This window comes from Lontra canadensis, unplaced genomic scaffold (assembly GCF_010015895.1).
Source record: "Lontra canadensis isolate GAN:19392208 unplaced genomic scaffold, GSC_riverotter_1.0 scaffold12, whole genome shotgun sequence".
In the NCBI taxonomy this organism is placed as follows: Eukaryota; Metazoa; Chordata; class Mammalia; order Carnivora; family Mustelidae; genus Lontra; species Lontra canadensis.
In genome coordinates, this window is record NW_022631006.1 from 13,610,235 (window position 1) to 13,635,214 (window position 24,980).

General features: G+C 38.7%; 1 protein-coding gene across 2 annotated transcripts in view; it reads right to left on the bottom strand.

The window, feature by feature from the left end:
• Positions 1–24,980, bottom strand: part of SEMA6D (semaphorin 6D) — a 176,892-nt gene that overhangs the window by 61,126 nt on the left and 90,786 nt on the right. Inside the window, exon 1 of one of the 2 annotated variants that reach the window (XM_032856575.1) lies at positions 6,392–6,412. The exons of the other annotated variant lie outside the window; for it this stretch is intronic. The gene's annotated coding sequence lies outside the window, so the exon portion shown is untranslated. Of the gene's footprint in view, positions 1–6,391; positions 6,413–24,980 lie in introns of those variants that run through there. 2 annotated transcript variants of the gene reach the window in all.

Below are 24,980 nucleotides of genomic sequence, written 5' to 3' on the forward strand. Positions count from 1 at the left end.
AATGAAAAAAATGTAAAAAACTTGCTTTATCCCATGCTGTAAAAAATGAGAAGAGCACAGGGTTGAAAACCAGTGTGTCTTGGATAACGCAGCAAATAAAATTATTTAAAACTCACAACTACACTGTCCAAGCTATGTTAAAAACATGTGCTTCAATTTCTAATTCTTTGATAGTTCTTGCCTGTTGCATACAAACTAGTATCAGGAATTCTGTGATAGGGTTTATAGCATATTTTAAACTTCTCTACCTTATATGCATACTATTACCCATATAACTCTTCTGGACTACTTAAAAATAATAATTTTAAAGAACCTATTCAACAGCATGCAAATTTATATTAAAATCATCCCCATTGGGTAAGCTACAAACGTTTCAACTAATGGCTAAGGCCATAATGATGGTAACTTTTGCAAAAAAAAAAAAAAAAATCCTAATCTCTGAATGCTATATATATTAGAGCTATATATTAGAGCTACGGATTTGAATCATTGCTAGAAACCACTAGTGCCACCTATTGGTTAAAAAAAAAGAATAGGATTCTGGGTAATTTCCATCTTTCCAAACAATGCAAGCAAAGATACATTTTTTTCTTTCCTTTCACCTTCTGTGGAGGATGTTTTCTGTTATGGACATTTGATTAATATTGAATATGTTAGAGTCATTTTTAAAAAATGACATTGGTTACGTGCAAAGGAGTGAAGGGTAATAGGTATATGGGGAACAGGAAAGAGTTGACATTCTGGAATAACAATCAATAGCAAACACTGTTCGCATTCTGCTGTAATTAGAGGAGTTGTCTAAAATCCCCAATGCCTTATTAAACTGTGATGAAGTGGCAAGGGCCAGCAGCACATGGGGAGACACATTTGGCTAACAAGTGTTTAAATCTGAGTCTGGGATATGGTGTCACTGAGTCAGCAATGACACAAACGAGGTAATAGGAGGCAATGCTGTCTCCATCAGCCCCAAGTACTGGAGTTTCATTCATGTTCTAGAAGGAGGCTCAGGAGAAACCTGCTGTTTGTCTAACCTTTCACTGGCTGCACAAAGTGGTCTCCCCAGATCTCTCCGACCTTCAAAACCAGAACCCATCATCAGTAGATAGTCAGCAAGTAAAAACAGTTAAGGATCATAAATTTTTACAGCAGAATTTTCTTGCTGGGATGGTCCTAGCAACCAAGTTAGAGCTAAACATTATCCATTTTACTTTACTGCAGTCGAGGTTGAGCTCCTCAATGGCTGCTAAAAGTTTGAATTGTGATATGCGCTGAAAAAAAAAAAATCACTTCGAATTTACATTCTTAAGGACCCCTTTAAAAGAGGAGCCTCAGAGTTTGCCATTGTCTGAATTTGTATTTCAATTATTAAGTGAAGAGAAGAAATTGTTTGGCTAGAAGCCTCTCTGGAAAACCCAGAAAAGGTCCAGAAGGACTGTTTAGAGGCTTTTAACAGTATCACACACCCATTAAATTAGAATCTTTCCATGTATTATATTCAATGGTTAACTTTTCAAATCATATTGCGTCTGGATCCACATGTGCATTCCGTGTGTACTCTTCTTCTAGGATTCCTGTTTGAAGTATTTGTGAGTTCTTTCACTGTATGAAAATCTTCGGAATTGTGCTCATAAAGCACCCCAATGTGTTCTGAATTTCTCGGTCCTAATTGCAGACCAAATAGATTCATTTCTCATCACAAATTTTAATTAAGAATTCCAGTTATGCAATCATTTGCTAATGAATAATACCTACTCAGTACCAAAGCATTCTATTAAATATGTTTACTCAAGAGTATGTTTTCTAAAGATACTTCCCATGGGTCATTTCCTCATTTTTAAGTCATCGACCTTATATTTAAAATAGGATGGGGCGCCTGGGTGGCTCAGTGGGTTAAGCCGCTGCCTTCGGCTCAGGTCATGATCTCAGGGTCCTGGGATCGAGTCCCGCATCGGGCTCTCTGCTCAGCAGGGAGCCTGCTTCCCTCTCTCTCTCTGCCTGCCTCTCTATCTACTTGTGATCTCTCTCTGTCAAATAAATAAATAAAATCTTTAAAAAAAAATAAAAAAATAAAATAGGAGGAAAATATTTATCTCCTATTTTATTGAGATATGTGAGAATTCAGAAGACAAGGATGGCAGCTGGGAATAAATTCATATTAAAGTCAATCAATCATGATTTCAGCTCCTCAGAAATATCAAGATGCTTAATTCTGTGACTTATCTTTGTTTAGATCATTTGGTGAGGCTATTCAATTGCTTATTCCCTGGCTAGGCTATTGTGCTTTTGAAAAAACTACCCCAGGCTACTGATTCCTTCAATATGCTCTTGGTTTCCATGTAATAAGGGAAAAATCAATTCGCTTGTTTTTGACTTATTTGCCAGCTTTTATGTCAATGAACGAAAAACATAAATAAATGAACAAATTACTCATCCCTTTTGATATCAGGTAAGTGTGCAGCCTATAGAAGGAGTGTTATTTCTGGGAATTTCAAACAATGTTAATCCTTTCAAGTTAAACCACTTGAAACACACAAAGGCTGAGGCAGACTACCTGTAAAAATGTTTCTCTAAGAGACCTTGAGTTCCAGGGAACAGAAGACCTTCCAAATCAAAGCAGGACATTACAAAATCCAATCAAGGTGACAAGAAGAGATCCCCAGATAAGAATATAACTAACGTGGGCGAGGGCAGGATCATTCACTCATTCATCCTTACATACGTTCATTTCACAATTTGTTATTAATAGCATCAATCTGCTTTGTGTAAAGCACTGTGCAGAGATAAATGAGATATACCTTGCATTTAGACAGCAACTTAGAGTTTGAAAAGCAGCTTTATCAGTCAGAGCCCTGGCAGGGAACAGATGGCGCATTCAACGTGTGTAATTTGGAGTCTTTAATAAAGGGATTATTTGTAAAGGTGTGGGTAGATTGCAGGGAAACCACAGGGAGAGTTACCCTGGGGCCTGACTACCCCTAGGACCTAAGGAGCCAGAGGAGGTAGCAACTGGCAGAACCTAGAGACATAGAGACAATGTGGGGAAGATCCCCTTGCTTAGAAGTCAATTTCTAGAGGCACAAGAGTAGAGGAAGAGGACAGAGGCTGGATCTAGAGGAACAAATGGAAACCCATTATTTAATTTTATTTTGATTCTTACAGAAGAGTAGTGTTAGAAATCCTAACTTTGCAAATGAGAAAACTGAAACTAGATTTGCTTATCATACTTAGTTACATAGCAGAACCAGACCTTGAACTTGAGTCTTCTGAATCTAAATCCCGTGCTTATCAACCTATCTCCTTATTCCCTACCCTTTGGACTTCCTTATGACCCTTATCATATTGAATTATTAACATGTTTTATCACTTAGTGGACTGAGCTTCTTGAGAGGGAGAACTAGGTCATTGTATTTGGTGTATAGAATTGCAGCTGGATAGGAATCCTGGAGACCTCAGATGGATAGAATGGAGAGAGTGTGCAACCTAGCTGGAAAGACAGATGTGTAAGGCTAACATCACACATAGCAGAATGCTGCAAATGCTAAATCCAGAGGTAGAGGGGAAGGGCTGCAAGTGGACAATAAAGGAGGAATAGGCAACAGTGTAGGTTGTTAAGACTTTATGATGTGGGGTCATATGAGCTGAGCCAAGCACTATGAAAGACAAGGTCAAAGGTAGAGGACTATAACCAAGTTACTGTGGGAGGAGGGGACAGCAGAAGTAGGAGCAGGTGGGAGGGCATGGTGTAGTTGGGCATGCTTGACATTCCTGGAGGCAAGTAGTCCGAGATGTGGCTGGAAGGACAAGATAGGCTCACAGCATGGAACTTCTGTAGTGGCACTTGCTGGAATTAGAATGTCTTTCTCAGGGTGTTTAGAAGCCATAGATTTTTGAAGAAAAGATGATCATAATTTAGGCTGTGCTTTTGAGAGACAGTGCTCAAGGCAAACGGTGGAAGAGCTTGGAGAGGTTTCAGAGTAAGGATGCTAGGGTAGGGGTCAGGGCAGAAGTTGGCTTCAGTGGTATTGTAATCAGTACATACCGGAGACACAACAGTGGGCTGATGTTTGACTGTCAGTGTGGGATGTGGTTTTTATTGGGGACCTAAAAACTTATTTTCAATCCAAGTTTCTATAGAGAACATAGTCTTCAAATTCATCTAGGTTTTCTTTGTATGGCGAAATTTAATAAAAGTTGAATTATTTTAAGAGATGGAGACACAGGAAGTGGAGCAGGTTTTCAGGGGGGATAACTGAGTTTGGCCTTGGGTAAGTAGACTTTAAAGTGCTGGCATGGTATCCCTAAAGGGCAAATTAGAAATTGTCATAATAATTACATTAGTGGACAGGGGACACTTTCTATTTTCCAGAGAAACAGCAACATCTAAACGAGCCAAATACATAGAATAAGGTAAGAAGCAATTCAGTTCTTATCAAATGACCTAGGTTATTTGCCCTCCTAAGTCTCACGTGCTCAGAGATGCTCGGGTGAAAAACTTTAATCTTTTGCATTCCTGGAGTGTTTGCTCCAACACAGAAAACGTACACTGGAGAATTACACAATTATTTCCATTTCTCGGCCATGTCCATGCAAACATAGTAATAGCAGACCTGGCAATTCATTGTATTTTATCAAATACCTTTTGGGTTGACTGTTCAGTGATATCTGTTCCACCTGATACTTTTATAGAAAATGCTGATGCATACTTTTAAGACTTTTTATGAAACAATTCAAAATCATTCTTTCAGAATGCTAAGGGAACTTTGATGTTTCTTAAAGTGGTATAGATAAGTGTCCAAAAATTAATTGAGTTAAACCGTTATCACTCCATGTAAAATTAGGTATCCCTAAGATCTGATTATCAATATTTGCTACCGAAGTCTAAATGAACTCAGAGAAATAGAGTTCCGTGGTTTCTTCTCTCAATTATTTTAAACAATGTGAACATTAGCCATTTGACTTGATTTGCAATGTTAACATGAAATATAGTAGAGAGTGGATCGTTTCAGAGTAAGAAATCACATCTTGACAGCCCGGTGATAAAATGCTGTAACAGTAAAGATTAGATCACTTCCAGTTCTCTCTACAAAAATTTTGGGAAAAAATAGAATATGACTTTATATTCTTCAAGCTTAGTTTTTCTATTTATTTAGAAAAAGAAAATGAGTGTGAGGCCATGAACATCATGATACTATTTAACAGTTAGAGTGAACTTCAGAGTAACTTCTATCAAGACAACTTATAATGTAATGGTTATAGGATTTGATAAGTTTCTTCACTTATGTTATATAGGTTAAAAACATATAGTGTTCTCTCCCAGTACATAAGGGAGAGAGACAGGAGGGAAGAGGGAGTGGAGGCAGAAAAAAAGTAGAGCGACAAAATGAAAGAAAAGGAAGGTAAATGAGAAATCCAATTAAATTTAACGGCACATTTCCAAGAAAAAGAAAAAATCTTTTGCAACATCTGCAGGTTCAGTTTCTGAACTGTAAGCACTTACATTGGCAGGAACTTACTTTTTCCCCCCCTTTTTGTTTTATTATTTGCCGTTAATGGGGGGAGAAATAAAATAGATATAAGTATTTGTTAATTTCATGCAACCCGTTTCAAATTACACAGAATCTCATAGAATGTAAGCTTAATTACATAAGCAACCTTTGTATTAAAAACATCACTTTATTACCCTCTATAAACATTTTATGAATCCGTTTAGTTTATGGTTAAATTAAGAAGAAATGAAAGGCAGGGATAAACTACAAAGGATTCTTTCCTCATCTTTTAAACTGACTTCATTAGAACCATAATTTAGGGCTAGGTATATCTGAGCAATCCAAGCATAGAGATAGGACAAATCTACACTTGTATTATTCAGTCAAATGTTGAAAAAGTGGTGTTTGGCTTTTGATGAATATTTAATATGCCAGAGAGCTCTCAAGATTCCACTTTAGCTGTGAGATCTGGAGCGGTTTTCAGCAGAGGCTGAATTGCTGATCTGGCCCCCTGAGCTCCCTCTCCACTTTTTCTCCTCTGATATTCCTTAAGTTGCAGAGAGGTAGAAAGATACTGCACCCTGCTGCCTGAACAGTCTCCTATATGTACTGTATAAATGAAGAAGATTAGGAAAAGGACCCTGGACCTGAGGCAGTCCCCACTCTGGAGAAGTACCGTGGTCTTGGTTTGAGGCCACAGGACTCTGACTATCCAGCAAAGGTTTTTGATTTCCTGGTAATGGCCTTAAGCCTCAAGGGCATGACAGAAAGCCAACATTTTTCATACTGCAGCATAGAATTTGGGCCCAATTTGAGCCATCTGGACCCTTCCTTGCCTCTTAATCAGCGCAAGTCAATGTGGGACAAGAAACACAGGGCTTTCACAGATGACTGGTCTTACTTACTCCTGCAATTCAGAGGGATTTCAAAAAGCACTGGTTGGGCTAGCCTGTGATTAACCAATGATTCTCTGGTTCAAGTGGGAAATAGGTGAGTTTCTGGAAAAAAAAATCAGAAAAAAATAAATTCTAGAACCTTTGTGAAAGATTATTTATTAAGTCATGTATTTTGTTATTCAATTATTTTATTAGGGCAAGTACACAGGTTTTGTTTTGTTTTGTTTTTTGCTTAGCTTTGGTATCCTAACGATTCCAGGTTTCAGTTCCTCTTCTGCAATGCTGAGATAGTTAATAAGAGGTTACTGTTAAGAGTACAATAACCAATGTTTATGAAAACATTATATAGGTTTTGTAGAGTAAAACTGTAAAACCTTACAATAAGATTAGCTATTACCAAAGTTCAGTGGCCAACCTGGTGGCCAGGTAAGAATTGCTTGGGATGATTTGTTAAATTCTGTGTGTCACACCTGCTTCCTTCCCTTTCTTCCCCATTATGATCTGTTCCTCTAGTGTCCTTCTCTTCTCTCTCACTGAGTATCACTACTTTAGTGATCCCATGTTACACCACGTCTCGTAAGTTCTTCAGCATAATAAAAAGGTGAAAAGTAGCTGCCTTTAAGCACTGAGTGCTAGAAAGCCGTATTTGTATCTCCAGTGCTAAAAACAGTATCTGGAAAATTCATATTTATTGAATGAACAGTTTAAATGATAACGCAGAGATTACTACCAGAAAGGTGAATGTAGTTCTACTACTATACATCTTTTAAAAAATTTAAAATACCCCTTAACTAACACACTGGGGAAAAAAAGAATCTAAAATAGGATAATTCTTCAACGTGATCAAAGTGCAAGCCACTCATATCAAAATCCAACAAGTTCCTAGTGGTAAAATACAAGAGTTCCCCTTAAAAAAAAAAAAAAAAGTCATAGAAGGGCACCTGGGTGGCTCAGTGTGTTAAGCCTCTGCCTTCAGCTCAGGTCATGATCTCAGGGTCCTGGGATCGAGCCCCACATTGGGCTTTCTACTCAGCGGGTAGCCTGCTTCCCCCTCTCTCTCTGCCTCTCTGCCTACCTGTGATCTCTATCTCTGGGTCAAATAAATAAATAAAATCTTAAAAAAACAAACAAACAAAAAAACCACAATGCCACAGTAGGGCAGAGAGAAGCATCCAAGTAAACAGAACAGAGTACAGGTATAGACACAAATTTTTATATAAAATTAAATTCATTAATATGCAAATTAAAATATAAATATGGTAGCATTTCAAGTAACAGAGAAAGGATAAATTCTTAAATAACCAAGCTTGAAACAACGGTTGTTTTTTTTTTGGCGGGGATGGGGGTGGGGGTAGAAAGCTGGACTCCTGTTTCATATTTCATTGTCTGCCAAAAAATAAACTTCTAATGGATCATATATCCAAATTTAAAAAGAGGTTATAAAAATGTATAAGTGATTATTTCCACAAACCTAAGATAGTTTCTAAATATGACAGACACAAAACCAAAAATCAGAGTAAAAGACTGATATTTTTCCTATAAAAATCTGAAAATTTATATGCAGTAAAAAAATACAATAAAACTTAAGAAGACCAACTAGCAACCATCTGCAATATAAAAAACAAAAGGATTATTATTCTTTTCTAAGTAACAGCTGTACTAAGATGTAATTCACATTCTAAAAAGCTCCCTCTTTTACAGTATACAATTCAGTGGTTTTTAGTATATTGACAGAATTGTGCATTCATCACCACAATCTATTTCTAGTATGTTCACATCATCCCAAAGAGAAATCCTGTACCCATCAGCAGTCACTCTTTATCCCTTCCTTTCCCTGACCCTGTAGCCATTAATCTAAACTTTGTCTCCGTAGATCTGCCTATTCTGGACATTTCATACACGTGGAATCATACAATATGCAGCCTTTTGTGTCTGTCCTTAGCACAAAGTGTTCAAGACTTATCCATGTTGCATCATGCATTGGTACTTTGATCTTATTATGGCTGATTCATATGCTTTTGTACGGATATACCACATTTTCTTTATCGCTCGTCAGCTGATGGACGTTTGGGTTGTTTCTATTTTTTTGGCTATTGTGAATAAGATTGCTATGGAAATTTATATACAAGATTTTGCATGGATACATGTTTTCATTTCTTTTGGGTATATACCTAGGAGTGGACTTACTATGATAACCCTGTCTTTAATTTATTGAAAAACTACCAAACTGTTTCACACATTGGCTGCATAATTTTATATTTCTATTAGCAGTGTATTAAGGTCAATGTCTTTATGTCCTCATCAACACTTGTTACTGTCTGTCTTTTTGATTATAGTCATCTTAGTATGTATAAAGTAACATCTCATGAGCTTACTAGCCATTTGGGTATTTTCTGAGAAATGTCTACTTAAATTCTTCACTTACTTAAAAAATTGGGTTATTTACTTTTTTTTTAATTTTATTTTTTATAAATATATAATATAATTTTTATCCCCAGGGGTACAGGTCTGTGAATTGCCAGGTTTACACACTTCACAGCACTCACCATAGCACATACCCTCCCCAATGTCCATAACACCATGCCCCCTCTCCAACACCCCTCCCCCCATCAACCCTCAGTTTGTTTTGTGAGATTCAGAATCACTTACGGTTTGTCTCCCTCCCAATGCCATCTTGTTTCATTTACTCTTCTCCTACCCCCTTAACCCTCCATGTTGCATCTCCTCTCCCTCATATCAGGGAGATCATATGATAGTTGTCTTTCTCCGATTGACTTATTTCGCTAAGCATGATACCCTCTAGTTCCATCCACATCATCGCAAATGGCAAGATTTCATTTCTTTTGATGGCTGCATAGTATTCCATTGTGTATATATACCATATCTTCTTTATCCATTCGTCTGTTGATGGACATCTAGGTTCTTTCCATAGTTTGGCTATTGTAGACATTGCTGCTATAAACATTCAGGTGCACATGCCCCTTCGGATCACTACGTTTGTATCTTTAGGGTAAATACCCAGCAGTGCAATTGCTGGGTCATAGGGTAGTTCTATTTTCAACATTTTGAGGAACCTCCATGCTGTTTTCCAGAGTGGTTGCACCAGTTTGCATTCCCACCAACAGCGTAGGAGCGTTCTCCTATCTCTGCATCCTTGCCAGCATCTGTAATTTCCTGACTTGTTAATTTTAGCCATTCTGACTGGTGTGAGGTGGTATCTCATTGTGGTTTTGATTTGTATTTCCCTGATGCCGAGTGATATGGAGCACTTTTTCATGTGTCTGTTGGCCATCTGGATGTCTTCTTTGCAGAAATGTCTGTTCATGTCTTCTGCCCATCTCTTGATTGGATTATTTGTTCTTCGGGTGTTGAGTTTGCTAAGTTCTTTATAGATTTTGGACACTAGCCTTTTATCTGATATGTCGTTTGCAAATATCTTCTCCCATTCTGTCAGTTGTCTTTTGGTTTTGTTAATTGTTTCCTTTGCTGTGCAAAAGCTTTTGATCTTGATGAAATCCCAATAGTTCATTTTTGCCCTTGCTTCCCTTGCCTTTGGCGATGTTCCTAGGAAGATGTTGCTGCGGCTGAGGTCGAAGAGGTTGCTGCCTGTGTTCTCCTCAAGGATGTTGATGGATTCCTTTCTCACATTGAGGTCCTTCATCCATTTTGAGTCTATTTTCGTGTGCGGTGTAAGGAAATGATCCAATTTCATTTTTCTGCATGTGGCTGTCCAATTTTCCCAACACTATTTGTTGAAGAGGCTGTCTTTTTTCCATTGGACATTCTTTCCTGCTTTGTCAAAGATTAGTTGACCATAGAGTTGAGGGTCTATTTCTGGGCTTTCTATTTTGTTCCATTGATCTATGTGTCTGCTTTTGTGCCAATACAATGCTGTCTTGATGATGACAGCTTTGTAATAGAGCTTGAAGTCCGGAACTGTGATGCCACCAACTTTGGCTTTCTTTTTCAATATTCCTTTGGCTATTCGAGGACTTTTCTGGTTCCATATAAATTTTAGGATGATTTGTTCCATTTCTTTGAAAAAAATGGATGGTACTTTAATAGGAATTGCATTAAATGTGTAGATTGCTTTAGGTAGCATAGACATTTTCGCAATATTTATTCTTCCAATCCAGGAGCATGGAACATTTTTCCATTTCTTTGTGTCTTCCTCAATTTCTTTCATGAGTACTTTATAGTTTTCTGTGTATAGATTCTTAGCCTCCTTGGTTAGGTTTATTCCTAGTTATCTTATAGTTTTGGGTGCAATTGTAAATGGTATGGACTCCTTAATTTCTCTTGCTTCTGTCTTGTTGTTGGTGTAGAGAAATGCAACTGATTTCTGTGCATTGATTTTATATCCTGACACTTTACTGAATTCCTGTACAAGTTCTAGCCGTTTTGGAGTGGAGTCTTTTGGCTTTTCCACATATAGTATCATATCATATGCGAAGAGTGATAGTTTGACTTCTTCTTTGCCGATTTGGATGCCTTTAATTTCCTTTTGTTGTCTGATTGCTGAGGCTAGGACTTCTAGTACTATGTTGAATAGCAGTGGTGATAACGGACATCCCTGCCATGTTCCTGACCTTAGCGGAAAAGCTTTCAGTTTTTCTCCATTGAGAATGATATTTGCGGTGGGTTTTTCATAGATGGCTTTGATAATATTGAGGTATGTGCCCTCTATCCCTACACTTTGAAGAGTTTTGATCAGGAAGGGATGCTGTACTTTGTCAAATGCTTTTTCAGCATCTATGGAGAGTATCATATGGTTCTTGTTCTTTCTTTTATTAATGTGTTGTATCACATTGATTGATTTGCGGATGTTGAACCAACCTTGCAGCCCTGGAATAAATCCCACTTGGTCGTGGTGAATAATCCTTTTAATGTACTGTTGAATCCTATTGGCTAGTATTTTGGTTAGAGTTTTTGCATCTGTGTTCATCAAGGATATTGGTCTGTAGTTCTCTTTTTTGATGGGATCCTTGTCTGGTTTGGGGATCAAGGTGATGCTGGCCTCATAAAATGAGTTTGGAAGTTTTCCTTCCATTTCTGTTTTTTGGAACAGTTTCAGGAGAATAGGAATTAGTTCTTCTTAAATGTTTGGTAGAATTCCCCCGGGAAGCCATCCGGCCCTGGGCTTTTGTTTGTTTGGAGATTTTTGATGACTGTTTCAATCTCCTTAGTGGTTATGGGTCTGTTCAGGCTTTCTATTTCTTCCTGGTTCAGTTGTGGTAGTTTATATGTCTCTAGGAATGCATCCATTTCTTCCAGATTGTCAAATTTGTTGGCGTAGAGTTGCTCATAGTATGTTCTTATAATTGTCTGTATTTCTTTGGTGTTAGTTGTGATCTCTCCTCTTTCATTCATGATTTTATTTATTTGGGTGCTTTCTCTTTTCTTTTTGATAAGCCTGGCCAGGGGTTTATCAATCTTATTAATTCTTTCAAAGAACCAGCTCCTAGTTTCGTTGATTTGTTCTATTGTGTTTTTGGTTTCTATTTCATTGATTTCTGCTTTGATCTTTATGATTTCTCTTCTCCTGCTGGGTTTAGGGTTTCTTTCTTGTTCTTTCTCCAGCTCCTTTAGGTGTAGGGTTAGGTTGTGGAGTGAGACCTTTCTTGTTTCTTGAGAAAGGCTTGTACCGCTATATATTTTCCTCTCAGGACTGCCTTTGTTGTGTCCCACAGATTTTGAACCGTTGTGTTTTCATTATCATTTGTTTCCATGATTTTTTTCAGTTCTTCTTTAATTTCCTGGTTGACCCATTCATTCTTTAGAAGGATGCTGTTTAGTCTCCATGTATTTGGGTTCTTTCCAAATTTCCTCCTGTGATTGAGTTCTAGCTTCAGAGCACTGTGGTCTGAATATATGCAGGGAATGATCCCAATCTTTTGATACCAGTTGAGACCTGATTTAGGATCGAGGATGTGATCTATTCTGGAGAATGTTCCATGTGCGCTAGAGAAGAATGTGTATTCTGTTGCTTTGGGATGAAATGTTCTGAATATATCTGTGATGTCCATCTGGTCCAGTGTGTCATTTAAGGCCTTTATTTCCTTGTTGATCTTTTGCTTGGATGATCTGTCCATTTCAGTGAGGGGAATGTTAAAGTCCCCTACTATTATTGTATTATTTGTTATGTGTTTCTTTGATTTTGTTATTAATTGGTTTATATAGTTGGCTGCTCCCACATTAGGTGCATAGATATTTAAAATTGTTAGATCTTCTTGTTGGACAGTTCCTTTGAGTATGATATAGTGTCCTTCCTCATCTCTTATTATAGTCTTTGGCTTAAAATCTAATTGATCTAATATAAGGATTGCCACTCCTGCTTTCTTCTGATGTCCATTAGCATGGTAAATTCTTTTCCACCCCTTCACTTTAAATCTGGAGGTGTCTTTGGGTTTAAAATGAGTCTCTTGTAGGCAACATATAGATGGGTTTTGTTTTTTTATCCATTCTGATACCCTGTGTCTTTTGATTGGGGCATTTAGCCCATTAACATTCAGGGTAACTATTGAGAGATATGAATTTAGTGCCATTGTATTGCCTGTAAGGTGACGGTTATTGTATATTGTTTCTGTTCCTTTCTGATCTAATACTTTTAGGGTCTCTCTTTGCTTAGAGGACCCCTTTCAATATTTCCTGTAGAGCTGGTTTGGTATTTGCAAATTCTTTCAGTTTTTGTTTGTCCTGGAAGCTTTTAATCTCTCCTTCTATTTTCAATGATAGCCTAGCTGGATATAGTATTCTTGGCTGCATGTTTTTCTCATTTAGTGCTCTGAATATATCATGCCAGCTCTTTCTGGCCTGCCAGGCCTCTGTGGATAAGTCTGCTGCCAATCTAATATTTTTACCATTGTATGTTACAGACTTCTTTTCCCGGGCTGCTTTTAGGATTTTCTCTTTGTCACTAAGACTTGTAAATTTTACTATTAGGTGACGGGGTGCGGACCTATTCTTATTGATTTTGAGGGGGGTTCTCTGAACCTCCTGGATTTTGATGCTTGTTCCCTTTGCCATATTGGGGAAATTCTCTCCAATAATTCTCTCCAATATACCTTCTGCTCCCCTCTCTCTTTCTTCTTCTTCTGGACTCCCAATTATTCTAATGTTGTTTCATCTTATGGTGTCACTTATCTCTCGAATTCTGCCCTCGTGGTCCAGTAGCTGTTTGTCCCTCTTTTGCTCAGCTTCTTTATTCTCTGTCATTTGGCCTTCTATATCGCCAATTCTTTCTTCTGCCTCATTTATCCTAGCAGTGAGAGCCTCCATTTTTGATTGCACCTCATTAATAGCTTTTTTTATTTCAACTTGTTTAGATTTTAGTTCTTTTATTTCTCCAGAAAGGGCTTTTATATCTCCCGAGAGGGTTTCTCTCATATCTTCCATGCCTTTTTCGAGCCCGGCTAGAACCTTGAGAATCTGAACTCTAGATCTGACATATTACCAATGTCTGTATTGATTAGGTCCCTAGCCTTTGGTACTGACTCTTGTTCTTTTTTTTGTGGTGAATTTTTCCGCCTTGTCATTTTGTCCAGATAAGAGTATATGAAGGAGCAAGTAAAATACTAAAAGGGTGGCAACAACGCCAGGAAAATATGCTTTAACCAAATCAGAAGAGATCCCAAATCGTGAGGGGGCAGAAAGGGGATAAAAAGAGGTTCAGATAAAGAAAAAAAAAAAAAAGAAACAATTAAAAAAAGAAAACGAATAAAGAAAAATATAAAAAAGAAAAATAATATATATATATATTAGATAAACTAGTTCAAAAACGTTAAAAAAGAAAAGGGTAGAAGTTAAAAAAAATTGGCAGAAGAAGAGAAAAAAAAATTGAAAAAGAAAAAAATAAATAAATTAACTGCAAGGCTAAAGAATCATGGGGAGAAAGCCATGAGTTCCGTACTTTGCTTTCTCCTCCTCTGGAATTCCGCTGCTCTCCTTGGTATTGAAACTGCACTCCTTGGTAGGTGAACTTGGTCCTGGCTGGATTTCTTGTTGATCTTCTGGGGAAGGGGCCTGTTGTAGTGATTCTCAAGTGTCTTTGCCCCAGGCGGAATTGCACCACCCTTACCAGGGGCCTGGCTGGGTAATCCGCTCGGGTTTGCTTTCGGGAGCTTTTGTTCCCTGAGCGCTTTCCGTAGAGTTCCGGAGGACGGGAATGAAGATGGCGGCCTCCCAGTCTCTGGCCCGGAGGTGCCGAGAGCCCAGGGCCCCACTCCTCAGTGCGCCCTCAGAGAACAGCGCCCAATTACTCCCATCACCCTGGCCTCCAGCCGCGCTCCGAGCTGACTGAGGCTTCGACCGGTTCAAGGTAACCCCGAGCTGTGAGCTCACTCCTCAGCTCTGTCTCTGTAGCCGGCGACACCCCCGATCCTTCTGTGACCCTGCGGGACCTGAGGCCACGCTGACCCCGCATGGGCTTCATCCCGGTTTAGCCTCTGGAGCGATGTTCCTCAATGGAACAGACTTTTTTAAAAGTCCTGATTTTGTGCTCCGTTGCGCCGCCGCTTGCCAGGAGCCGGCCCCTCCCCCCGTGGTCTATCTTCCCGTCGCTTTGGATTCACTTCTCTGCCAGTCCTACCTTTCAGAAAGTGGTTGATTTTCTGTTTCTAGAATTGCTGTTCTTCTTCTCTTCGATCTCCCGTTGGATTTGTAGGTGTTTGCAATCTTTAGATAAGCTATCTAGCTGATCTCCCGCTACCTGAAGTAGTCTCAGCCTGCTACTTCTCCGCCATCTTGACTCAATCCTATTTACCTTTTTATTACTGAATCATAAGAGGTCTTTCTATATTATAGGCAAAAGTCCTTTATCAGATATATGATCTGCAAATGTTTTCTCTCATTCTGTGGGTTGTCTTTTCACATTCTGGATGGTGTCCTCTGGAGCACAAAAGTTTAAGAATTCTGACGAAGCCCAATTTATCTATTTTGTATTTTGTTGATTGTGAATTTGGTGTAATATCTAAGAAACCACTGCTTAATTCAAGATCATGAGGCTTTACTCCTATGTCCTCTTCTAAGAATACAATAGTTTTAGCTTTTACATGTAAAGCTATGATCTATTTTGAGTTAATTTTATATGGTGTGAGGTAGGGATCCACATTCATTATAGTGCATGTAAAAAAATATTATCTTAATGTATTAAGTGCACTTCAATAAGAAATACTGCAAATATGCCAATAATAAAATGGACAAATGATATTGAGCAGGTAATTTCAATCAATTAAAAAGATATCAACTTCAAAAAGTAATCAAAATGTAAATTAAAACAATAAGTTATCATTTATAGTTAGTAAGTTTAGCCTTAATTAGAGAGACTAGTAAAATCCAATGTTGAGGATGTATGGGGACATATACTTCCTTGTATTTATTGGTGGGAGCAGTTTGGCACCATGTATCTGAATGTAAGATGTACTTTTCTTTCAACCAGAAGGTCCATCTCTGTAAATTAATTCTTTAAAAAAGAACTAGACTACTGTACATACTTAGGACTATTTACGACAACAATAAATTTCAAACTACCTAGATATCGATCATTAGAGGACTATTTAAATTATGGTATATTCAATCAGGGGAATACTACACAGCTGTTGAAAGGGACATTAATATTTTGTGCATAGAAATATACCTACTACATACTAACAGATAAAGGTAGACTATAGAACAGTTTATTTCATATGATTTCATATTTTAAAAACAAAACCCAAATGAAGGATATGTGTGAATATAAATAAAAGTCTTAAAAATCCCTATGATTTTAAAACAGGTAATTTACTTTCTTCTTCACATCTCCATGTACTATCAGAAATTTTTCTCTTTTTATCAAGAAGGAATTAATTTCATTTGCAGAGAAAAGTTAATTGTTTTTTAAAAAATCTAGAAACTTTTAAAACTTTCAATATGTTTCCACATTTGGTGCATATACACACACAAGCCTGCCTCATCTTCCTACCTGTCCAGAAAAAAACAGAGAGAAAAAACTGGGGCATTATTTAGTATTGGACCCAAATGTTCTTTACATCTCCATTATTGATTTGTATATTTCAGGGAGAGTTTTTTTCCTCCCAGAGTTATCTAGATAATTGTATTAATTTTCCACTTTCCCTTCTTAAATGTAAGTTCCTAGCCCTCATTTTTCCCTGCAGGAAGTTTCTGGAAAGGCTCACAAGGTGAGTTGCTTCATGATGGGTTCTTTTCTCTTTTTCCATAGGAACAGTGGTATATATGAAAGTTCACATAGCTGATCAAAATGCATCATGTTATTGATATTACAACATAAATAGCAGCTTTACCTTAGCCAATGTCAAACTTTCAAATACACAAATAGGCTCCTTTACATTTGCTTTAAATAAAATTATATTTCATGTCCTATTCAAAAAATTTGAATATATTTTTATTGATTATACAAAGAGCCCCCAAAACTATAAAACAAATGTATAGCCTGTAAAAATACAATTCCACCATGCTATAAATTACAGTGAGCTAAAGCTAATGGGCTAGCTAGAGCAAACATTAAACACTTGACTAACAATATGTACATGGGCTTTAGAGCTTAGAAATTCTTTCAGAGAATGTTTCAATAGGTTGACTTTTTTGAAAAAGCTGTATATGGAAATTTGAAATAAGATGGTTTTTATTAGTAATAAATTCATGGACTATATTCAAAACTTTTCCACCTGTCCTTTTCTTTACACACACACACACACACACACACACACACACACACTGTATCATAATCATTTCTGGGGGGCATTTGTGATTATTCAGCTATAAGAAGGGGACTGGAAAGTAGGAATATCTTAAATTGGGTTTTCTAGCCTTTCCTCTGTTTTCTTTTCTTCCCCAAATATTTCCCTTCCTTTGCTACTGAATTGATGCTAAACGCAAGAGAACAATTTAAGCAACTTGTTTAGGCCTGACTTGGAGGGACAGCCAGTATTCTCTGTGCCTGATAGCTTGTATTTCCAGGATTCCATTTGTTGACCTTTTTTAGAGGTACTTTGGTGTAGTGGAAAGAGCACTGCATAGAGACAAAAAAAGCCAGGTTTATGTACCAATTCTGTTCCTTAATAGCTGTTGGAAAATTTATTTTAATAAGTTTTAATTTCCTCATGTATAAAATAAGAATATCAATCCTCATGGGGTTATTAAACACCTAAATGAGATAGCATTGGTAAAGCACTTAGCATAATGGTTGGTACACAGTAGGCTTGTGATAAATATTAGATCTTGTGTTATTTTACATAAGTTGTATGATTACACGGAGGTTAGTTTCAGAGAGGAAATACAGGTGCTAAGTGAACAGTGTTGAATAAAACTAAATTAAAGGTCTTTGTAAATCTGGCATAGGCTGATCCTTCACATCTTCACAGGGCTGGGCACAGGGTAGATCCTCAATAAATTATATAGATAGGATAGAAAAGCAATTTAGGGATTACTCTTTTTTCACGTCCTCCCTCTTTTTTAATCATAGTCACTTCCCTTTCGCCAGTCTTTGCTCTCACAGCCACTTTAAAATTTTAGTTTATTATACAGTGGAGAATGTTACAGCTGCTACTTTGGTGCAGAACCACACCATTAGGGACCTAGTTAGTCTCTGGTTTATAGGAGGCAAGTAAGTGTAAGATATTGTGTCAACTCTGCTAGGTAGTGACTGCATGGGCTACTGTGTTGCCAAAACAATGAGGCTACGAGGACACGTGGGGAAGAACACTGACTGATGAGTTATGCCTGCCATGGGCACAGCAGTATGGACTAGACACCTCTGCACCATCTACTTCTATTTCATATTTGGGAACCAGCTATGCTGGAGGAAAAAAAAATGGCGGAAGGGAAAAAGTAACAGGTGATTTCCAGACAGGAAGGGAACAATCAAGTTTACAAATATTTCTCATTTTACTGGACACATTTTTAGGTCCCATCTACATCAAAAATGTTTTCATTTCCCTCTTGAGAAGTTTTCCTTGTTAGGAAGATTTTAGTAGCCATACCTTGAGAAAGTCTTCAGAGAGTTTTAGTTTTACTGCTAGAGGTTTTGCCATAGAAGCAAAAAGCATTTATGAAATTCTGTTCTTGCCATTGGAGAGTTTGATCATTTGGTATGTTAAATAATATCTAAGCTTACACAGGCCCTCTTTCTCTCATTTTCTCATTTATTCCATTGGTTACATAGAGGCAGAGCATGTAAAAGAGTTTGCAGTTGAATGTTTATTGACCAAGCCCCCACTTTGCCATAAGCACTGTTCAAATATTAAATTTCATGGATTATGCAAAGTATATGTAGTCCCAAAGGGATCTCACCAAACCCATATTTTAATAATGGAAAGTATCTATTTCGAGACAAATAAAAAAGTGCACATAGTTCCTACAAGCATATATTAAAGATCAAGGGATTTCTGATAGAATAAACTCAAAATTGAACAGATTCTAAAGATCATCTGTGATCAAGTCTTCTATTCTACTGGTGGGAAAACTGAGGCCCAGGGAAGTTAGTGATCCTTCGGTCTTAGTGAGTTAGGTAAGCACCATGTTGAAATGGAATCCAAGTCTCTTGACACTCAATCATAGCATTTTCTACCAAATGTCACTGCCCCTGAAAAGAGCTGTGTCAGAAATAAGATGATAAGGAAGTGTATTCAGGATGATGTTAGGGGGCTTATGTAATGGAAGGGGTAGGTAGGTTGAGGTGGAAAAATGAGGAAGATTTAAACAGCAAAGACATAGAATTGGATTAATTAGGATCAATCTCAAATCAGCAGAGCTTCTCAATATAGGAAGAGAGATTTCGAAGGAGATTAATGGACAATTGAAAAACAATGAACTAAAGGAGTTTTGGAGTCTGAATCCTAACAAATGTAGTTTATTGGAGTATTATCTGAAAGCAATTCAAAGTTTGAAGGAAAAATAGAATCAACCTTGGAATCCGATGAGTATTAGTCAATAACCAATCAACGAGGAAAACAAATGCCACAACATTTGCTGGTGGGAGAGGAGAAGAGGCAAGAGGTCAAGATTGCAACCAAGCCCTATGTGGGCATTCTGGATATCCTGAGCTGTACTTATGGGGAGTTCAGGGAGGGGAGTGAGGCAGGACTGGCTTTTTTTCAGGGAGCAGGATAACCGCTAACCCTCAGAATGCAGATCAGGATACCCTCTGCACACACATGCCTTCCTGTGCTTCTCTGCTCTGGTAGTGAGGAGAGATATGCAGGTCTCTCCACAGCCTGTTCCCCTGATGCTAGCAAGTTCACAGATACACATTGCCCTTGCCTTTCCTGGACGAGAGGGACACAGCTGACAGACCCTAGTACATTCTTTAAAGCCTGGGCCTGGTGTGAAAGGGAGAGGAGCAATAAAGACACCCTTTTCTCTATGTGATAATTGGATAATCTTACAAAAGCTTATCAGACACTTACGAGGTGACAAGCATACCATTATAGTAATAGGGGCCTGGGTAGGACTTACACGATGATGAGGATTACAGTGATAATAATAATAATAGCAGTTTTCCATGTGTTGAGTCCCTACTGTGTCAAGTACTTAATTGGGTACTTTAAAAATATTAATCTTTATAGTAAATGAGGTATGCATTATAATCACAAGGAATGTATGTATATCCATGAAAAGTGCAAGCAGTCCCTAGGGCAGTGGCTCAATGCCAGGTCTATCACTACCTGTGTGAATGGAAGATGGAACTGAACTCTTGGAGCCTCAGTTACTTATGTGCAAAATGGGAGCATTAATTCCCACATGGCAGGGTTGTTGCTGAAGTGCCTTTCACAGTACTTGGCCTCCAAGAAGCTATAGAGCAGATGTCAGATCCTTTCCACAGCCTTCATCCTTTCTTTTCACCTTGGCAGAGAGAGAAGTCACTAGGCGCTTTCGCCAAGTTTTCTCATCACAGTGAACCCCTCTTGCTTCCCCCTCCCAGCCCTGCTTCTAAAAATAGCTGCTGAGAGTTGTAAACCCAAGAGTACTGTCTTAAGTGTGTTGTTCAGGCTGAGAGAAACCCCTAGAAGTCTCTCCTCCCTCTTGAGCTTCGCAAGAGACCTTGTTCCTCAGGAGACTTACAGAATTTCAGGGTCACACAACTTGGATTTCTAGGGATGGAGGGAGAATGCAGAACATCCAACCAGCCCTTGGAGTGGATAGATATAACCTGGTGAATTTGAAGACGGAGTTCTCTAAAGAGACTTGGACTGAAAAACAAGTTTTTAGGTCCCTAATAAAAACCTGGAGGGGCACCTGGGTGGCTCAGTGGGTTAAAGCCTCTGCCTTCAGCTCAGGTCATGATCCCAGGATCCTGAGATCAAGCCCCGCATCGGGCTCTCCACTCAGCTGGGAGCCTGCTTCCCTTCCTCTCTCTCTCTCTGCCTGCCTCTAGAGGCCTACTTGTGATCTCTGTCTGTCAAATAAATAAATAAAATCTTTAAAAAAAAACCAAAAAACAAAAAACAAAAAACCCAGAAAAAGTGGAGTTCAGATCACCCTCTGAACGCCTCATCAGCTGATATCCAAGAAGCATATTGGAGACTTCTCTTGTACTATGGAAACTTATATATCTTAAGGGGTAGAGGAGAGGATTAAACAGCAGAGATGTGGATGCACATTGGTCAATATGCGTTTTTTTTTTTCTTGCAACAAATGTTTGCAAATGTGTACTAAAATGACAAAGGACCTGACTAACAACGCATTACTGAAACCCATGCTTACTGGATATACTGATGGCTTACTGGTTACAAAAATGTCAGCTTAGTTTATCACAGATCAATAACTCATTACATGCTCGAGAATATACACAATACAAGATGGATCAGCTTGCTGTAACATCCAGCCATTCAAATCCCACACCAATATGGACCTTTTTAGTCATGTGACTCTTCCTGTTTCCTTCCTACACTCTACCAGCTTTGGGAATTAAAATACATTTTATATTTTGTTAGATAGTAAAATAATTAACAATATATTTTGCTTTCATTTGGAAAATTTGACGGCTGAAGGAATTAGCAGATGATAAAAAACAAAATCTTCATTTAACAAGACCTATAAATGCGTGTGTGTGTGTGTGTGCATGCATTCCTGGTGCATGGTAAGGGAATGAAGATATCCAAACTGTCCCTACATTGTCTACACCTGCAACGTACCGGGGCCTGAAATACAGCTTCATGGAAGGGAACATAATTTACATGGCCATGCTAGCGAGATTCTGAAAGTCCAATAGGAACAGGAACACATTACTTTTTCTTCCTTTCTCCACTTGAAAAAGTAGAATCTAGGTTTGGCATTGGTATTACAGATCAGTTTGAGTCCACAGAAGTATGATTTCCATTTGGCCACAAATGAGGAATTTCATTCAGAGTGCCCACCAATCCAGCATTGACAACCTGGTGACCAGGCAATCTGCTTGTCTGTGTAACGTAGGCTGGAAGCCCTGGGGGCATATGTTAGGCACAGTGTTGTCATTCAAGAAATAAATAGTGAACATTAACTTAATTTTTGCCTAAGGCAATGCCTTGCTCAAGTCTATCATGTTTGGGGCTCTGGATCCTCTCCCTGTTACCTACCAGCAGACTTCACTACTATCTCAGTAATTGTAACACACATTCTAATTGGACACAGATGTATTTTATTTTATTTTGTTGTTGTTGACACAGACGTATTTTAATTACCAACCTTCTCTGCCATGACTTTTCATCTTTGTCCCTTTAACATAAAAATGAGTCTGATTTGAGAAAAGCTGCTGTATTCTTCCTTTGCTCTGCTGCAAAACTTGCAGTTGACTGGCCACAACAGACACATGCGTTGATCTTTTCACAGCTGGGTTGTTTGTATTCATGTGAGCCTAGGAAAAATATTGCCATTTGTATCAGGTGAGTGAACGCACAGCTCCACCACAGGCTGGTAAGCCTCAGCATGGAGATTGATAGCCACAAGCAGGAGGCTTTGGTTTCTCCCAAACAGCCCCTAACTCAGCTGGAGGGGGCATGTGGCAGGATGGGAGAGGCCTTTTCCTGCTTATTTTGCAATTAAGAAAGGGCAAACCTCTCTCTTCTAAATTCATAGTTTAGTGGTTTGGAGGTGGAGAGGAGGGGTGTCAAGTTCCGAAACTGGGATCTTTGGACACTGAGATATCCATGGACCAGACAGGTAGACTATGAACTCTGATAGTAAACAAAAAATTTAGGGCACATGTACATTGTGTGTGTGTGTGTGTGTGTGTGTGTGTGTGTGTAAAGTGTCCACAACTTTTCAGAGTCTCAGGAGCTTCCAACATATAAAACCTCAATGTCCTCCTAGACCAGCATTTTCAAACATGACCACGCATCAGCACCACCTTTAGGGGTTGTTAAAAAAGTGATCCTGGAACCCCAACCCAAGAGTTTCTGATTCAGTAGGTCTGCTGTGGGCCTTGAGAATCTGCATTTCTCACAATTTTCCGGGTGACTCTGATGCAGCTGGTCTGGGGACCAAACTTTGAGGAACACTAAACTGAAAGAAGGCAGGGTTTCCAAACCTCTCTGCACACTGGAATCACTGGGGGGAGCTTTTAAAAAGATGCCAAGTTGTAGACTCTGCTCCTAGAAATTCTAATTTGATTAATCTGGGGAGCCCAGGTATTTTTTTTTCCCCCAAATTCTCCAGGTAGTTCCAATAATGTGAGGCAGGGCTGTGAATCACTGCCTCAGAGCGACAGGGGAGTTGTGGTGATAGCAGGAGAGGGAATGTATTAAGATAAAAGATCCCTTTCACTTTCAATGATGTAGTCTTCTGATTTTTTTCTTCCATCTCAGGTAATAAATAATTGCATGAGTTTGCTAGGGCGGCTGGACAAAGAGCCACAGACTGGGTGGTTTTCACAACAGTAATTTATTGTCTTAGTTTTGCAAACTAGAAATCCCAAATCAAGATGTCTGTGGGGTTAGTTCCTTCTGAGGCCTGGAAAGGAGATCCCCAGGTTCCAATGTCTCTCCTTGGCTTGTAGGTGGCAGTCTTTTTCCTGTGTCTATTCCAATAGTCTTCCCTCTGTGCACATGTCCAAATTCACCCTTTTTATAAAGCTGCCAGTCAGACTGGATTAGGACCCACCCTTATGACCTCATTTTAAGTTGATTAGCTCTACAAAGATCCTGTGTCCATACAGGACACATTCTGAGGTACTGGGAGTCAAGACTTCAACACATGAATTTATGGAGAGGGGATTGCAATTCAATCTGTTACAATAATACTGTTGTTTCTAAAACCGTAAATATCTGGGAATGGGAGAGGGATACTCTACTCCTCTTTGCAAATTTCTCATTCAAACCAAAGCCTTTTTATAATTGTAGAAAATCAATCTTTTGTAAATACTTTCTTCTTAGCTTGTAACTGCAGAGTCCAAACTTCATGCTATGCTTTTGAGGCAGAGCGCTGAGCTACCAGAATGAGGTCCCAGGGTCATTGCTAAACAACTAGAAAATAGACAGTCATTGGTATGCAGTGGATGGTCCATCCAGCAGACACCATGGGTCACCTCTGCAACAGATCCCAGGAAAACTTGAACACTCTTTCCAGCTCAGCCAGCTAAAAATTTTCTGACAGGTTTACATGACTCTGCTTTATTCCGAACATTGGAGAATCAGGTATAATGTGTTTTTAATGTAACGTGACAATTTTTAAGGCTCTAGACAACCTTGTTTTCACAGCTTAACTCTCTGTGCTGAAGGGATGCTAAGTTTGCAGCATGCTGAGGGGTTTTTTTAAGCAGAGAAAATTGTGTAATCAGCAAGTGGACCTTAGCAAGATCATTACTAGGGAGGCAGAACAGTAAGTGGTATGGAAGATATGGGAAAGCAAAGATGTAAGTGGGGGCACCTTCACTATTCTGGTATGTTCACAGTGGAGAAAGGAAAGCTTTGTGGAATAAATAACACTTTCAGTTATGATCAAAATTAAGGTTAAGGGCTGAGGTAGGGGGAGAAATGCATTGCTAATACCATCAGGGACTTAGGAAAATGCCTAAATCTGAGCAGAATGAAAGACGGTCCTCAACAAAAGGAAAAAAAAAAAAAACAAAAAACACACTTGGAAGTAAGCTTCCTGAAGAGTTTTGGCTACTAAGCACAGTAGCCCTTAAACTCTTCACTGCGTTCCAGCTGCTCTGGCCATCTTGCATTTGCCCAAACATCTGAAGCTCCTCCCTATCTTGGAGTCTTTGCCTTTGGAGTTGCTTCTCCCAGAAATGCTTTTCTACTGGCTCTTTGTATACAGCAATCCTTGCTACATTTTGGGTTGCACTGTAAATATCACCGCTCGAGTGAAGTTTTCTTTGACCATTCCATCTGCTTATGTTGCCTCTTTCATTTCTCTCTTATAAGAGTTTCACATTGTAATGTTTTCCATTTATTCACTGGCTCTTCTTTCATTACAGTGTAAGTTCCATGAAGGCAGTGACTACACAACCAGCCCCGACCTTCTGGTAGACACTCAGTATAGACTTTTTTGAATGAATGAATGAATGAATGAAGCAGGCTAAATGAAAGGTTTCACGAACATGGACAGTTGACCAATGTTACACAGGAACAGAGACATCTATCTAGTCTGTCTCCCATCGGAC